We start from the raw sequence: 17,608 nt of genomic DNA, 5'->3' as shown, positions 1-17,608 counted from the left end.
TGCCTTGCATTGTACTTTACATAAGCAAGAAATAAATCTTTTTCAGAGTAAGCCATTTAAATTTCTGACTCTGCTTATTACTTATTTCTTCAACAGAGTATAACCTATTCTGATTAGTATAGGGCATTTGAGAAATCAGAAAAAAATAAGACTTCCCTGACTCTTGGCCTCTCCTAACACTGTAAATTGGAGCATAGAGGAATACTATAGCTAGGGATGGTCAGGAAAGGTATTAGGACAGAAGAGGAAGGAACAAAGTCCTGAAACATAGGTAGGATTTGAATAAGAGAGTAAAAGCGTCATCCCAAGTAGAGATGTGCACAAATGAATGGCACTCTATGAGCCTCTGACCCTTATAATAGCTCCTTAAATTTGATCCTTTCCTGGATTTAACGTATTGCATACTACAGGTTCATCCGTGCTCCGACTGGGATGGTCAGTGGCTAGAGAAGATGTGCAAATGTCTTCTCTATGCTATTAGCCCACAAGTGCATCACCCCGGAGAGCACGACTCTCAGACTGGAGTGACGAGAAGCAGAATAAAGCCAGCAAGTGCACCTCCACCTCAAGTCTATCAAGCAGTGTTGGGGATTAATTTATGTGCCCAGAGAAATACGTTCTTAATCTTAGTCCATTCCTGTGGGAGAAAAGAGAAGACCTTGTTTTGTGCATTGCCATGTGAACAGAAAAGCCAAGAACTAGGGATTGTTGGCAGCTAGCCCCAGAATACCACAGTCTTCTGGGAGAAAGTACCACTTTGCTGATGCTGCAGTTTTGGACTTCTCCTAGCCTCAAAACTGTGAACCAATAGATTCCCATAGTTAAGTCCATCTACTTGTATTAGCAGCTGGGAAACTAATCCAAGCAGCAATCCTCAAAGACCAGTCCTTGGAGATGCATGTAAGGGTTCTGGGAACAAATTCAGCTCCTTCTCCTACATATTGGCATATTAAAGGCTCTGTGAACTCCTGCCCTAAAGAAACTTATTTAACTTTGGCCTTGTATTTTCCAAACTGATTAGACCATGGCACCTTTTTTCTCATAAATACTGCCATGGGAGAGTTATTGACATGATTGTACTTCCTTTGTAGATCAGAAAGGTCAAGGGTGATAAAATGGTACAAATGTTAAATAACCGGAGTTTATGCGAAATCAACCACTGTAAAGTCAGAAAGACAGTGATGATCAGTTTTCAGCTAATTTCCTGGGCTAAATCTCAAAGAGCTTCAAGAGAAGGAAAGGGGAAAGGAGGGCGGTCCTATGTGTCCTTTTGGAATGTTCTTTGCTGGAATAACCGAAATAACGACTAACATCTTAAATTTATGAACCATTTTTTTCCCTTCCATATTCAATCTTAAGATATTAGAGTCAGTGTTCTGACTTCCTCTTAACCCCTCTCTTGTGGCCACAATACAGCTGCTTAGCTTCCAGGCCTCACATCTGTGTTCAAAGCGGAGGGGAGGGACAAAGAGATGGGACCAGTTTACTATTTTATCAAAAAAGTTAGGGCTTTCTTGTCAAGCCCCAGCAAATAATTTTTTTCTCTATTACCAATCCTAACCATATAACAGCTGTAAGGGAGGCTGGGCAAATGAGCCTGGTCTATTTCACAGAAGATAAGGTAGAGAGGGAGGAATTAGTCAACAGTGTCAGCCACATTGTGCTTCCAAATATAACCAGAAAGGCTCAGTATCTGCACCATGGTTTTTTATTACGTCTGTATGTTATTACATGTGTATGTTAAGATCTAGGTGATACTGCCTTTATATTAGCTTTTTATGGAAATAAACATACAGAAAAGTACACATATCATAAGCGCATAGCTTCCTGGATTCTTACCAAGTGGACACATCCATGAAACCAGTATCCAGTTCAACAAGGAGTATCCAAGTTCTCGTAGCAGACCCCTTGTGTCCTCCAAGAGCAATCACCCACCAAAGTTATCCACTATCGTTACTTCTAACAGCACTCTGTAGCTTTGCACAACAGAGGCTTAGCAGCTTTGTGGTGTATTTTGCATCAGTATGGTGATTTCCTGTCCTCTGGTAGATATTAAAAGGAAGTGTCATGAAATGTAAAAAATGATACGGGCTAAATCCTAAAACATCATATGAACCATCCCAGTCTATACCTCCAAAAGTGAGAAATATGCCGTCATTCATTTATACATTTGCATTTGTACTAACCACTTCCCCAGGAGGTGGAAACAATCATTAACTATTGCTAAATGAATCAATCCCTGATGTCATTCATCCTGGAGGGACTCACTGCCTGTGCAAAAAGAAGCCCAACTGCAAATCAACTCTTATACTTGTATTAGGGGGTTGTATCTAGAATGAGCATTTGTTTTCTCCACCCTGAAATCTTTCTCCATTGGCAGGATCTTGGGCCTCTCGTTGTTTCTCAGTTTCTCCTGCTCTATAAAGTAATCGCCTTTCTTTATGATATGCATTCTTAGGCCCCCAAAGTAAATTCTGTTTAAGCCACATAGGCTATACTTTATACCATAGGGAATATGTGCTCTAAATGTGGTAAATCACATGAAAATCCAACCAGTTGGACTATGACAATCATATACACATATTTTTAAGTTGAAGAAATTATAGTCACCATCTATTTGGGTGCTTTTTTCTGTGCTCAATACTGTGTTAAGTGTAATTCATCTATCATCACATTTAATTCTCATGACTACTCTGGTAAGGTAGGGTCTCCCCATTTTATAGATGAGGAAAATGAGGTTCAGAGGGCTTGTGACTTGCCCAAGGTCTCACAGCCAGCAAGTGGTGAAGGGTAAACTGGAGGAATTTACAATGCCCATGTAGGAAACCTCATACATGCCATGCAAAGGTCATGAAGGGGAGGAGATGTCTATTGAAACCAAAGCAGTTAGGGGATCCTAAGACCCTGGGAGGCTTGTGTGAAAATTGAGAAGTAGGGACAATGCCCAGTGGTTAACTGGGGCCCAGGTTAGAGTCTTCCCTTCAATCCACATTTTTGCACAGAGCATCCTGGATGGGATGGAGGACAGATTTTCCCATCCCCATTCTGTCCAAGCTGCCCTGGGCCACAAGCCCAGTCGGAGGAGCTGCTTTGTCAAGCTTTCTGAGGAGGCATGCAAAAAATGCAAAGTCCCACTTGAACTCTTGCCTGCCCAAGTACTCCAATGCTCCCGAGAGAAAGGTCTTGTCCAGACTTGATAGCAGGTTGAGATACACAGACAAGTTGCATCTACTAATGGCCCAAGGATGCTGAACACAATGAATGGCTGATTGGCCTCATATGTGAACTGGGATCTGAGGAAAGGTTCCCCCAAAGCAAACCCTGAGATGAGGATTGCTGTGCAGGTGACATAAAGGAAGTGCTCCCTGGGGAGACCTGTAAGGAAACAGGAGAAGCAGAATAGGGGTGGGGAGGAAGCCCAGTAAGGATGTGGTCCTAGGCAAAGTTCCTTGAAGAGTGGCTTCACAGGGAACTCAGGAGGATGGGTTACACCTCAGAGTTATATGGACCTGAGGCAAGGAAGCTGGCATTTCATCTCTCCATCTGTACCCCTCAGCCATTGCTTAAGGATCCCCCTGGTACTGGGGTGCTCTAAGTGAAATCTCAGGTCCTGCTGGCTCTCTGTTCATGTATGTGAAGTTGGCTCCAGTAGCTGAGAACAGTCCACTGAGAAGAATGGTAGGTGATGGATCTTGCAGGTGGAAAGCCAAAGTGGGGGAAGAAGTTATCAAATGGTCAGGCATGCGCAAAGTGCCAGCATCGGCCCCACCACCTCCTCAAACTGACACCCTAAGAGTCAGTGACATCCCAAGCATACTGACCCTGCCCATGGCAGCCTTCACAAAGTGCAGATGTATGCGACCCTAAGGTCCTCATGGAAAGGTTCCTCAGGAATCATGTCAGCCAGGAAGTCAGGAAGCACCAGGTGATAGGCAGGTGGTGACATAAGATTATATGCTTCCAAGCTTCTATACACCTACAATTTAAAAAATCATTCTTGACTTATCTATAGCATATAACATTAAGCTAGGATTCTTTATTTTGAAATGAAGGTATTACATAATAGTGTTTGTAACAATCTTCTGAGGCTAAGTCTGTCACAGGTACAGACTTTGCACAAATTCTGCTCATATTTTTTGACACCTTTAGATCACAGGTGACTACATATTGCTCTTGAGAGACCTGTGGCATTAAATCCATTAAGGATTGGAATCCTAAAAGAATAGGATTGTTAACAATAAAATACATGAATACAGTTTTTATCAGCTTTATCAAGATATAATACCGTTTGTGCTATTTTGAAACTGTTATGTACCCCAGAAAAGGCCGTGTTCTTTTAATCCATCCCTGTGGGTGCAGGACCTATTATGGGTGGGACCTTTTGTTTAGGTTGTTTCCATGGAGATGTGACCCAGCCCATTCAAGGTGGGTTTTAATCCCCTTGCTGGAGTCCTTTATGAGAGGAAAAAAGGCTGATACATTTTGGAGAGAGTGCTGGGAAAGAAAACACCACAGGAGGAGCAAGAAGGACCCACAGGAGCTGAGAGAGCCATTTTGAAACCTGAATCCAGGAAAAAAGAGCCAGCAAACATCACCATGTGCTTTCCCAGGTAACAGAGAACCTCGGATGCTAGCAGCATTACCATAGAGAAGAAGTCTCCCTCTTAATGTCTTTATTTTCATGGCCTTAGAACTGTAAATTTGTGACCTAATAAATCCCCTTTGTAAAAGCCAACCCATTTTTGGTATATTGCATTCTGGCAGCTTCAGCAAACCAAAACGTTTACCTAAACTATATGATTCACCCATTCAGAGTATACAGTACAATGGTTTTTTGTATATTCAGAGTTGTGCAATTCTCAGCACAATCAATTTTGGAACATTTTCATCATTCTCAAAAGAAACTCTGTACCCATTAACAGTTACTCCACAATTCCCCCTGAATTCCCTAACCCTAAACATCTCCTAATCTACTTTCTGTCTCAATGGGTTTGCCCACTCTGGAAATTTCATATAAATAGAATCATACAATATTTGGTCCTTTGTGGCTGGCTTTGTTGCCAGGGTTCACCCATGTTACAGCATGTATCAATAGTTCATTCCTTTTTATTGCCAAATAATATTTCCTGTATGGTGTGAGGGTTCATTTCAAGCATCAACTTGACTAAGTTATGGTGTATAGCTGTCTGGTCAAGTGATTGACCTCGTTGTTACTGTGAGAGCATTTCTTAGATAAATTTAAATCATCAGTCAGGTGATTGCATCTATGACTGATTACATCAAGATCAACAAAGGAGATCTCCTTCAGCAATGAGAGGAGTCTTCTCATCCAATCGGTTAGAGACCTTAAAGGAAGAACTGAGGATCTGGGTAGTCAGAAAGAATTTCTATCTCTACTTTAGCCAGCTAACTTCTTCAGGGCTATCCATCATCACTTTCATTGGAGTTCCCAACTTATGGCTTCTTCTGGGGAAATCAATGCCACCATCAAGTTCCCAATTTTTGGCCTGCTTATAGAAATCAGACATGGCAATCCCCATGGTCACGTGAACCAACTCTTATTTTATATATATATATATATATATATATATATAATGTTATGTTATGTTACATTGTACATATATTGAACCAACTCCTATTATTTATATATATATATATACATATAATGTTATGTTATATTGTAATATCAGTTCTGTTTCTCTAGATAACACTGAGTAACACACATAGATATACCACATTTTGTTTATCCATTCATTTGTTAGTGAACATTTGAGTAGACTTCACTTTTTGGCTATTATTATACTGCTATGAACATTCACATACAACTTTTCGTTTGGACATATAGTTTCATTTCTCTTGCGTAAATACCTAGGAGTGGAATTGCTGGACCATATGACAGCTCTATGTTTAACCTTTTGAGGATGAGTCACTGTTTCCAAAGCAGCTACACCATTTTGCATTCCCACCAGTAGAGCATGAGGGTTCCAGTTTCTCCAAAACTTTATCCAAACTTGTTACTAGTTATTTTTTTTTTTACTTAAAGTGAATAGATTTAAAAACATGCTAATATTTTATTAACTACAATTAGGATCTTATAGCTCCTCACATGTTTTGCCTAGTATAGACAATTTTACAGATCTACCATGTTTGCAATTCCTGAATCCAAAACTCTCTGAAAACTGAAAAAAGATTTCATGATTCATTTGGGGGCAAAACCTGACCTGAACCGAACTCATTTCAGCAGCGAAATCTGAACTGAACTAACTTTTTATCCCATTTAGTATGACTATACATATGTTTGCAGAAATATTAATGTGTTATTCCAGGAGTATGGTATAATATATAACATTTGTACTTGATTATCTTTCTAAAACCTGAAAAATGCTGAAATTTGTAATGTCTGAAATCAAAGGATTTGGATAAAGGTTTGTGGACTCATCATGACATGGATTTGGGGGGAGCTGTTGAGAAGGGAGCAAAATACTCAGCTATTTTAGGAATTTTTTTTACCCCAACATTTTACCTAGTAGCATGTAAGCGGAGTATAAGAAGACTGGTGGAATTCCTGGACCCATCCAGAAAGTTCTATGAGAGAGAAGAGCTCCAGAAAGTTCCCTGTTCACATTTGCTCGGGAGAGTTATAGCTTTGGAGTGCCTTTTTTGATTGCCAGTCTCAGGAACTGACAAAGCAACAAGAAGAAAGAAACAGAAAGGGCATATCAACTCAACTGGGCCAAACTATTGAATCTGGCTGAATCAAACTATTAAATCTGGCTGGGTGTCACAGTCCAAGAGAAAGGTGAGTGTTCACAAACTCAGCTACCAGAGAGCATCAGCCACAGGCAGGGGGTGTGACCTGTTTTCCTTCCTGAGTTCCAAGTAGATGACAGGCTCCCTCTTGCATTTCTAAATGCGGGCTTGGAGAAAGGAGGGCATTCCTTACAAAGGAGTTGGCAATGCCATGGCAGTGCTGGCTGAATCAAATTACTCATTTCTGTAAAAGCCATCTTCTCACCATTTAGGAAAAGGAAAAGACAAGGTGAGCATCCACCTAAGAATGCTAGAAAATCCTTCAGAAATATAAATTGGTGAACTACCAAGGCCTTGATGTCTCACTAAATATCTTTTTTTTTATTTTCCAACTGAGGCAAGAAATCTTGGAAAAGTCATCTATCAGACCCAAGGCTATTAAGTTAATTAAGAATAATTACCTGCATAAAATTTTTCCATATAAAAATTTTGGCTAGAATGTGGTGTTACGGAGTTAGGTGCATTAAGTAACCACTGATTTGAAGATCTTTTCCATGGAAACACAAGGATAAGACAGTGAAAAAAAATCCATTTTCTGACTATCACATTGGCTCCATTAGGAGGGCTCTGTGATCACGTTATGATGTGCCTTGTCTTCAAACAGAGACTTCCCTGTCTTTTTTGCCCATAAGCAGGAAAAGTCCCTTCCATGCTCATTATCAGCCTCGCAGCACCCATTCTCTCTGATGTGCCTCCCTCCCTCTCTTTGGAGCTCTACTTCTGGAGATCTGTCATTGTCACTTTTATTATAATAGTGTCTTACAATCTACAGCCAGTGATACTCAAGGGAGGAGTATTCTGATGAGGAGGGTGGGGGTGCTGGAGATGTCTGTGATGGAAATTTCCACAGAATCTACACTGGAAACTCATGAAGAGAATGGGGGGCTTGTCGGGAGATAGGCATTTCATGACCCAATTTTACTTCCCTGGTCTCATGTAAGCAAAAGCCATAAAGGCACTTGAGAGTATTCAAGAAAGCATATTTTGCATTATTGCAGTTGCAGCAGGCAGAAATATTGGCTTCTCAGATAAAACAAGCAGAGTGTACATCTGGGCCCTACACCCAAGTCTGGACACATGGAGGCAGATCTGATGTGCCATCTTTGTATATTTTGTGGATAAAAGGCGCTTAAAACATCCATGGGAGGATGTTCCTTTCTCACATTCACTGTGGTCTCTGACTCAATGGTAGGACAGTTAACCAGGCCAATGGAGCATGATGGGTTCTTCCATGTACTATCTTCAAAATAGTCTTCCTAAGAACAGACTATGCCTCTATGGATGCTGTTCAATTTAAAGAAGACGGAAGATTAGTGACTATAAGTCACCCAAATTTTGGGAGGTAGAATTGGTCCAGGATACCATAAAAAGTTACTAAAAGTGCAAAATCCATATTTTTAGAAGCACACTTAAGGAATGATCAAACAGATAGATGGCAATGAATCAGAAAAGATCTGCTTTGGCCCAAACTACTGAATTCAATCAAGTTTGCATGCAGGTACAATATGCATGACTTGGATAGTATCCTACAAATGAATAAAAGTCAGGTCCATCCCTACGTATCTCTCTCTCTCTCTATCTATCTATCATCTAACTATCTATCATCATCATCATCATTTATACCTATTTTTAAATTTTTCCTTCTTGATGAGAATATTAATGTACACAGCAGTTGATAAGCTACAGAAAGACCCTGCAGATTTATAAAATTGTTAGTGGCCCTCTTAATTATTTTCATTTCTTATTAAGCCTGTGATTAAAAATATGCTCCAATTTTAAGAGTTTGGATCCAATGACACACGACTGTGGCACGTGGGTTACCCTGCCATTTTGAGCAGAACAAAAAACCGTGAAAATTTATGGGAAAGAAAGAAAATAAATAAGCTGAGATAAAATATGGGCTCAGTAAAGTAAAAACATAAGGGGAGGCTATTCCAGATAGAGAAATGTTGCAGCACGAAAGTCTTCTACCAAGAAGTGTAGTAAAGACCAGTTAGTAGAAAGTCAGGAGACCCATAATCATTTGCAAGAGGAACTAGTTAGGGCAGTGCCATATAACACCTTGCTCAAAGTAACGCAAGAGCAGTTTTCATGGCAATGGGTGATTCTGAGGGAGAACATAGAACAAAAAGATCGCAATGAGTGTAAAAGCTGATAAACATCACCAGGATAAATTCCAAATGGATTAAAGATAAAGGTGTAAAAAGGAAATTAAGAAGTATTATTAGAATATAGCTTCAAGCGGAGAGAGGTATCTCTCAATATGACTCAAAATGAAGAAGAGACAAAAAAAATGGACTGATTGGCTTACATAAAAGTAAAAAGTTCTGAATGGCAAAAGAAAAAAGAAAGAAAAGAGCAGGAAGAAGGAGAGGAAGAAGAGGAAGAGGAGGAGGAAGAAGAGAAAAAAGGAGAACAAAAAACATACCATAGACAAAGACAAAAAACTGGGAAAAAATAGTCATAATATAGACAGAGATAATATTCCTAATACAGAGAGACTTTATAGAAATTGCAGAGACCAATGGGCAAAAATATGAAGCATAAATATAAATACAAATGGCTCAGTCATTCAAATATATGTTCGCTTTCATTGACAATAGAAATGTAAATTGAAATTACACTGAGATATCATTTATAAAATTCCAAAAGTTTGATAACACAGTATTAGAGTGGGTTTTCCCAGAAACAGACCCTGAGACAAGTATTCTATTGTAAGTAGTTTATTTGAGAAGAGATCCCAGGAAACACCAGCAGGAAAGTGAGGAAGGAAGGGAAAGTAGTCAAGACTGGGTGTGTTATCAAACCAGTTACCACCTGGGTCTCAGTCAGGGGCCTGCTGGAGAACACACTTCAGAGTCATCCCCTCCAAGGATGAGAAAGATGAGATATTTATTCCGTCACTGGTGGATAGCTGCCTGTGGGAAATCAACTCTCAGGCATTTTTGCCCTCCCTAACCCCCATACTCACACACAGGCCAACTTTGTTCCTGAAACCCGAAAAATGCCCTGGAGCAGAGATTTGCGGATGTTGTATAGAGGTGATTTTCCAGAGAGTATGGGCGGGGCACAACAGCATTTTCTACATACGCTTCATTGATGAAGCTGCCAGGAAACAGGCACTCTCTTACACTGCTGGTGAGAATGTTCCAACACCTACGTAACTGGGAATGCTGACTAGGTATTGGTAATTTGACAATAACTACTACTGATTCTTCTCTTATGGTGCAGAGACCCTTGAACTCAGCAGCCCTACGTTTAGAAATGTATCCTATAGCTAAGATTTGCACATGTAGCAAATGACATGTGTGAGATTATTCATGCAGCACCCTTGTTGTTCTAGTTTGCTAGCTGCCAGAATGCAATATACCAGAAACGGAGTGGCTTTTAAAAGGGGGAATTTAATGAGTTGCTAGTTTACATTTCTAAGGCCGAGAAAGTGCCCCAATTAAAACAAGCCTATAGGAATGTCCAATCAAAGGCATCCAGGGAAAGATACCTTGGTTCAAGGAGGTCAATGAAGTTCAGGGTTTCTCTCTCAAGTGAGAAGGCACATGGCGAACACAGTCAGGGCTTTTCTCTTGGCTGGAAGGGCACATGGTGAATACAGCATCATCTGCTAGCTTCCTCTCCTGGCTTCCGGTTTCATGAAGCTCCCCTGGAGGCGTTTTCCTTCTTCATCTCCAAAGGTCGCTGGCTGGTAGACTCTCTGCTTCGTAGTGTTGCTCTCTCTGAATCTCTCATTCTCCAAAATATTTCTTCTTTTATAGGACTCCAATAAACCAATCAAGACCCACCCAAATGGGTGGAGACATATCATCCCCTAATCCAGTTTAACAACCATTCTTGACTAAATCACATCTCCAGGGAGATGATCTCATTACAGTTTCAAACATACAGTATTGAATAGAGATTATTCTACCTTTGTGAAATGGGATTTATATTAAAACATGGCTTTTCTTAGGGGGCATGCTTCCTTTCAAACAAGCACACTTGTTAAGGATAAAATTGCCTGGAAACAACCTACTGTCTATCAATAGGGGAGGGGCTAGTCAAAAAAATTAAAATACTTCCATATTATGAAATGCCATGCAGCTATAAAAACAAATGAGACAGTGCTCTGGGTACTGATGTGGAGTTTTTTCTAGGATACATTAAGGAACAAAAGTCATAAGTAATAAGGTACAAGAAGATTATGCCACCTTTTGTGTAAAAAACGTGAAGGGGGTGGTAGGAAAGTAACACAAACACATATTTGCTTATAAATGCATAGGGAAACTGACAGGATACAGAAGAAATTAACAGCAGAGTTTAGTTGAGGGCGGAGATGATGGATACTGGTGGCTGGGGCAGAATATATGTATGTGTGTTATATATATTATTCACAGATTAAATTTAGAGAGGTTGAAGGATATCTAGGGGGCATGGAATTATGCGGTACTTTCTCATTCTATGTTATACATTTGTTTGGATGTTTTTTATGATACATGCATTACTTCGTACTGTGAAAAATAGTTAGAAATATAATGAATAAATGCAACCTAGGGAGACAGACAACAGTTGAAAATAATGAAAATGGGGGGTGGGTATCAGACCAAGTGCTGAGCCACAAGGAAAAGAAAATGACTCTGGGTGATTAAAGCAGAAAAGGAATTTATAGAACGATGTTGGCTAGTTCACAGAATCCTGAGAAGGAAGGAAAAAGTGGTTCAAAACCCAAGCAGCAATGCAAAAAGGTTCAGTAGCAATAATCACAGAACCATTTGATGAGGATGCTGCTGCCATCATTCCCATCCCCTACCTCAGTTTCCTTCTGCATCTTTAGGAAATAGGATGTCAAGTGAGGCCACTAAGAAGAAATGTCAAAGCCAAACTACTGGGCACAGTAAGGACATCAAAGAGATGAGAAACCAAGGTTGAGGGGTGAAATTCTTGAGGAGGACCTTGGAAGAGCTATTGTGCAGTTCCATCATGCCCAAAGGTGAGACAGTCACAGAGCTCCAGCAAGGGAGCTGCCAAAAATACCCTTAAAAATGTTCATGATAGAGCCAGTTTAAAATACTGGTTCAACTCAGACAGCAAAAGCCATTCTATGACAACAACCACCTGGTAACAAATGTCTTATTCCTATTACTTTTCCTCATGGCTTCCAACCCCGGAGGGGTCAAAAATAGCAGCTGGCCATTGAGGAGGATGTGATAGTGAAAGGGAGGAGTCAACACACCCACATGGCAGCCCTAGCTGTAAGAGAAGGTTTACCTTTAACTAGAAGATAAAGTAGGGAGTAATACATTGAGTCATACCTGCCAAGTTCTGAACCGATACTATGTTTTGCAACTTAGTAGCTATAGGACTGTTACCTGATAATAGTCAGGGATGTCATGGCCATTCATTTCATATGGCATCTAGTGGCAAGGATGAAATCATACCCATAGAGGAGTTTTAAGGGATTGGGGTGGGGAAAAAAGTTGCTTTTGAAATCACCCATTGCAAGTCCAGGAGGGTGATAGATGCAAAAGAAATGGACATTACTGCTGAGGCTGCTGTGATAATTAAATCTGCCTTGGTTTCTTTGTGTCACCTGCTCTAGATTCAAAGCACCAAGCAGAAGGATCTTATCAGCTGAGATGAGAACTCATGTCCATGCCCCAGCTACCACAGCCCACATTGCCCACAATACTCTAGCTAGGAATTCCTCAAGATTAGGAAAAAGGTTCAGAAGCTGGATGGACACAAATGGACATATATGCACTATAATGGAAGGCTTTGCATTCAACAAATATTATCATGCACCTCTGATGGGTACCCTACCCTGCTGATACCAGGGACCCTGGGTGGGGGGAGTAGGTGGGAAGGGAGGAGAGGATTCTAAGAATAAATTGGCCTTGCCCTCAAGGAACTTTCAGCAATTACAACATAAAAACATCTCACATTTATCTACAACCCTAGAGCTTAAAAGCCCTTTCATGTCTACTGTTTCATCTGCCCTTGATGACAATGCAGTATCATAACTGTCTAGGTTCTAACATGGTGCCTGGTGCATGGTAGGTATCAATAAATGTTTGTTGAGTGAATAAGTGAATGAGCAAAGGAATGAATGGGTAAGGAAGAATTAAATCCAGTGGTTAAAGTACAGCCTTTGCAATAGGTCAGTCTAGTTCGGCATTATTCAATGGAATTCTGTGATGATGGAAATGTTCTAATCTGTACTGTCCAATGTGGTAGTCACTAGCCACATATGGCTATTGAGAGCTTGAAATGTACTAATGAGACATTATTATTTAAAATAATGAATAAATGAATGAGTAAAGGAATGAATGGGTATGGAAGAATTCTATCCAGTGGTTAAATTCATTTCAATTTAAATAGCTACAATGGTTAATGGCTACCATACTAGACAGTGTGGGTCTAGAGTTCAAATTCCAGCTCTGCTACCTAGCTTACTTGAGCAAATTCCTTAATCTAAGTCCTAATTTCCCCAAATGTAAAATGGGGAAATTAATGTTCTCCAACCTCACTGAGTTGTGGAGACTAAAGTAGTGAATAGGTGAATGGTGATGTTCTCTGGGTTTTGAAGGTTAAAGGGGATTCTAAGTGAAGGGGGAGTTTTGTACCAGGCAACTTGGTAGAAGTTCATAGATGGAAAGCACCATTTGCATTATTATGACTCCTACTACCACTGCTGTTCCTGCCTCTACAGAGGTGATGCCAAGACTCAGACAGGTTGAAGGGCTTGCCAGGTCACGTGGCTCCTACAGGGAGAGTGGAATTTGCATCTCCTGAATCCTAGTGTACTGTTTTCATTACAGCAGTAGCTTTCTAACTACCAAGTTAAGCCAGCTTCAGGACCCCATATGGGCCCTAAACATTATGTGTGTGCAGAAAAATTAGTATTGCTTGTGACTATCATGCAAATTCATGTAGACTCCAATGTGACTGATAAAATGTAAATTTGTTTGAAAGTATGATTGAATTTATAAATTCAAGATTTTCTATCACTGATACTAAAAGTACAACCATTATTATGTATGAGATACCTCAAAATCTTTTGACAGTGAAAAGGCAATATCATCCTTTTTGTTGAAAAGGTTATTAACACTTTCTTGCTAAAACACAGTTAAAGAAGGGAAAGACACGGGACATATACACATATGTACAAAAGAGTTACATATCAGGAGAAAATGGTTTTATATTATTAGCATATGCACAGTTTACATATATCAGTACATGTCTAGATACATGTGCCAAAAACATGAAGGAAAGTTTTTACTAAAGGGGGTTTATTTAAAGTCCATTAATAGAAAAGATCAAGGTGTATTTTCTTAAAGGATTATACAATTTTCAACAACTACAATAAATAAGTCTCTGAGTTTAGTTTTTAAAAAAATGAATCACAAATTCGGAATCGGTGAGACAATGCTTTAAGGCACATTATATGAAGGAGAGATTTCAGACTTTTCAAACAATAGTTTCGAGTGAGGTGAATATAACCTAGAAGGTACACAGAGGATACATTGTATTGAAGAAATAAAATATTACAGCTTAATATTTAGTTTTCATCTTTAAAGAAAAAGAAGCTGTGTTTCATTGGTATTTAATTTATATATGTATTGACAGCAGTTCATGTATATAATTTAAGTAAATGTACATCTGAGGGTATATACTAAAAATTATTTTACTGAGAAGACTGCAAAGTTAAAAATTTTTAGAAATTTTTGTCTTAAAGGACAACAAGCTGAGCATAAATCTGCAGTATTATGTGATTGTTAAAACAAGTTCCAAATCAAATCATCGTAATGATATTTGTTAGCTTTTCCTGTGTAAAAACCAAGTCAGCATACAACAATCGTTTTATTGCCTGGAACTACACAATGGTACTTGGTATTGACAAACTAAGAATGGGGGTTCTGAAGATTGTCACATGAAAAAGGGGTGAAGGAACAGAGATTATTTTGCTAAGAAAAGAGAACGAATAAAAAATGTGTGTTAGAAATTTACTATCTTGATTTCTTACAGCTCAGTTTTTAATACAACTTACAGTGTGGGAAAAATATCTTGAATGGACAATCCCTTGAAGTGACAGAAATTAAAACATCTTCTTTTTTTCCCTAATTGATTTATAATTATAGAGCTATATGATTTCAGAGAGTTCCACTTGTGTGAAACAGCACAATCTGCTGACGTGCAAATCACTAGAAAATCCCAAAGGAGATGTTTATATTCCATTTTTGTGAACTTCTTTAATTTTTGTTTTAAAAAAATGGCTATTTCCTCCTCTTTTTCAAAGGAGACCAATATGCTCTTTGTTTCTTTTTCTTTTTTCCCTTTACCTCAAATTCTATAATTATAAATAAAAAGCAAATTTGAAAATGGATACGAAGAAAAAGCTTTAGTATAAACAAAAGAAAGATGGAGTAAAATGTACGTCCATCACCGCCTGGAAAATGGAATGACAAAAGCACCATACCTCTGCAGAGAGGACGGTGGTGCTTCAGAGCATTTCTTGTCCACCTAAAAGGAGTACATGAAATAAAACCCTTTAACGAAAACCTGGGCAAATGCACTGTCCTTTTTTGGAACAGCTAGAACAGTGAAAAGTTATGAATAATTTTTATATCTTTTCCTAGAACTGAAATTTCTGCAAAGTCAAATCATAATGCTGCAAATATCTATGCATTGTACAAGAAACAAATCTATTATATTGTAAGATTCAAGCAAATTTTAAGATCAACCAATAAGGTAAGTTTTAATCACCAATAACCTTGAAAATTCAGACCATGATAAAATTCGTAATTTTTGGCTTTTTAAAAAACAAAAAATTAAGGCAGCAATGAAAACAAAAATGTCATTTCTTTCAGTAACATTACCAGGAGAAATTCAGTAATGATTATAACTTTAAGAGAATTTTTAAGTCTCCTTTTTTAGGTCCAAAGTTATTTTTTGCTTAGTGGTGCAAAGTAGAAAATGGACATTTGCTTCTGGCACTGTGACCTTCTCCAGGCCCCTGCCCGAGCTGCTCTGATGCAGTGTATTTTTGGCACACACTTGTAATAGAACCAGCAACCACTTTCCATAAACACTCAAAGTGACAGCAGGTGAGAATAAAAATTCTCTCTTTCATATCAATGAAGAGTGCTACCTCGTAAACACATTCCCCTCTTCTATAAAATAGATGATTCAAAAAAATTATTCATTCAGTAGGCAACTGTTCAACACTTATTTTTCTTCTAGTTATACACATGAATACATCTAATTTTTGTTTTAAAATGAATAGAGCTCTTAACTATTACAAACTATCTCTAATTTTAAAGAAGAAATCTATAGCTGATCCATACATTTTCCAACTAAGCCATAGCATGAAACCTCCATACGTTTAAAAGGCCATACCCTTCACTACTGTACATAAACACACACACAAACACACCAGCTACAACTCCACACTTATCACACTTACCCCTAATGACTAAACTACTTGGGATGGATCGGTGAGGGGTTGGGGGAAAAAGACGGGGGAGGATTATTTTTTTTACATTAGGCATACCTAATATTTATCAAACAGGACATTTTGCTCTGTATTTTGTTTTAACGTGTGTGGGGGAGTCATAATTGTATTTAGACTTTATATGGCATGGGTTACTCAGTTCACAGCAGAAGCACCTGCAGCAAATTAATTTGTTGTAGCACATTAATTATCTCATAGCTTCTATTTAGGCTGCAGCTGTTGCTATTATGTTAATAATATTTTTATCACCACTGTATACAACAGGTTATGACAATAATAGAAATCTCTCTTTTTTTTTTTTTTGGCTTCCACCCCCAACCCCCACCCCGTCGTTTCCAGTTTTCAATGTCAGAAGGGAAGACTGAAAGAAATTTAAGCAAATTAAGCCCCAAAGCGCACCATAATTTTCTACTTCTGAACTGATTTGTAAGAGAATGGGTAACTGAAATTAGCAAAGAATCACCCCACGTAAAGATGGCGCGTGCAGAATTTGTGAAAGCGAAAAAGAAGACGAAAGAGAAGCAAAAGAGGGACGGAATACTGCAGTGCTGGGGTGGTGAGTGTTTGGATGGGGGTGGGGAAAATGCTGCAGTTTTCATGAAATAATAAGGTAGGGGGAAAAAAAGGCATACAAAGAGTAGGTTTTTCATTGTTTGTAAAATATAAACACAGATGAATTCTGTCTTTGGTTTGTTCATGCTTTTCACTCTGCACAGCAGGGATGTTCTTAAGAAGTTGCCCTTTGCGAAATTTCACTAAATGGGAACCGTGGACCTTGCATGATGGGATTATAATCACACCAGCCACTCCTTTTACATAATTTTTTGTTTAAGATCCAGTAAGTCTCCCTGCTTTTAATAAATATAAAGCAATAGATATGTATATGTTGATAAACTGAGGGTTTGCGTCCCTATAGCCTAAAGCAAGCTAAAACAAAAACCGATGATATCACCTCTACAAATCTCAATGGATTAAAAAACAATATGAAAATTTTTAGCTGACAAGAACATGTCTGCTGCCTGCAGTCCCTGCAATAGCTCACCATGTTGCCTACTAACCGAAAGATCAAAAATTATCGATTTCATGGCGCTGCGTGCTCTGGAAAGAAAGCTACTTTAAAATTTGCATTGTTTAAGAAATGAACTAAAAGAAAAGAATTACTTTTTTTTTCTGAACACTTTGGAATTTGAAAATGGCTTGTTGTTTTAATCTTATCCATGATTTACTATTATTCTATTCTTTTTAGCAGCTGGAGTCCAGAAATCATTTTTTTTCGATAAATTTAGGATTTTGCCG

This window comes from Tamandua tetradactyla, chromosome 15 (assembly GCF_023851605.1).
Source record: "Tamandua tetradactyla isolate mTamTet1 chromosome 15, mTamTet1.pri, whole genome shotgun sequence".
Classification (NCBI taxonomy): domain Eukaryota; kingdom Metazoa; phylum Chordata; class Mammalia; order Pilosa; family Myrmecophagidae; genus Tamandua; species Tamandua tetradactyla.
This window is presented reverse-complemented; position numbering follows the sequence as displayed.